The sequence below is a fragment of the Felis catus genome, chromosome B1, assembly GCF_018350175.1.
Source record: "Felis catus isolate Fca126 chromosome B1, F.catus_Fca126_mat1.0, whole genome shotgun sequence".
Lineage (NCBI taxonomy): Eukaryota > Metazoa > Chordata > Mammalia > Carnivora > Felidae > Felis > Felis catus.
In genome coordinates, this window is record NC_058371.1 from 136,806,960 (window position 1) to 136,808,028 (window position 1,069).

The 1,069-nt window shown below is 38.6% G+C and overlaps 1 non-coding gene across 1 annotated transcript; it reads right to left on the minus strand.

Moving 5' to 3' along the window:
- Positions 1-372: 372 nt before the first annotated feature.
- LOC111560262 lies at positions 373-479 on the minus strand. The gene has a single exon (XR_002742020.2). It is a non-coding gene; the product is annotated as a U6 spliceosomal RNA (small nuclear RNA).
- Positions 480-1,069: the final 590 nt, after the last annotated feature.

Here is a 1,069-nt window from a genome sequence, read left to right on the forward strand (position 1 = left end):
CCCATTTCTCCAGGAAAATCTACTTAAGACTGAAGCTGAGTGAGTCTATTCATACCTTTCCATAGAAAAGACTGAAATAGTCTCTTTACCCATTCAGCTATCATGGGTTCTATATTATTTTTCCAACAATTTTCACTGGACACATCGCCAAGCCCAGGATCAAATAGTAGCTTTCACACTTCTCCAGCAGGTGGAAAAAAAGATTTTAATTGCTGGAAAAAATTAAATGATAGAAAACCGAATTAACGAGTTGATCAGTAAATGCTTGGCACGTGTTTTATCCAGGAAAAGAATTAACACAAGTATTCCAAAAGATTGTTCATCTAGCTTTCCAAAAATAAGTTATAGGTTTTTCTTTTACATAAAGATCTCAAAAATATGGAACGCTTCTCGAATTTGCGTGTTATCCTTGCGCAGAGGGCATACTAATCTTCTCTGTATCATTCCAATTTTAGTATATGTGCTGCCGGAGTGAGCCCTACAACTATTTAATAGAGATGAATATTATTGGATCCCAATTTCAGTAAGCAAGTACATCCCTCTGAAGCATCAAGTCCCTAACTAACATGATTCTAATAGAGCAGCTGAACTGCTTTTCTTATACTGTTATCTTCTATATTCTGGTATTGAACTACTAGGTCAATATGCTATATTATTCACGAAATTGTTATAGTGCAGAGGGCATAAATCTTTTTCTCTTATTCAAGTAAGATACCTCCTAGTTTTCACAGGAATTCCAAACATAGAATGAGACTATACCTCGTTACGGGTTTATTTCCCTAGAAGAAAAACTGTAATGTTACTGCTGATTACTTCATAGACCAATGTGTAGATGAATTCCCCCATTTCAAAAATATACATCAATATAATATTATTATTAAAATATACATCGGGGCGCCTGGGTGGCTCAGTCGGATGAGTGTCTGACTTTGGCTCAGGTCATGATCTCGTGGTTGAGAGTTCGAGCCCCACGTCGGGCTCTGTGCTGACAGCTCGGAGCCTGGAGCCTGCTTCAGATTCTGTGTCTCCCTCTCTCTCTGCCCCTCCCCTGCTCAGTGCTCTGTCTCAC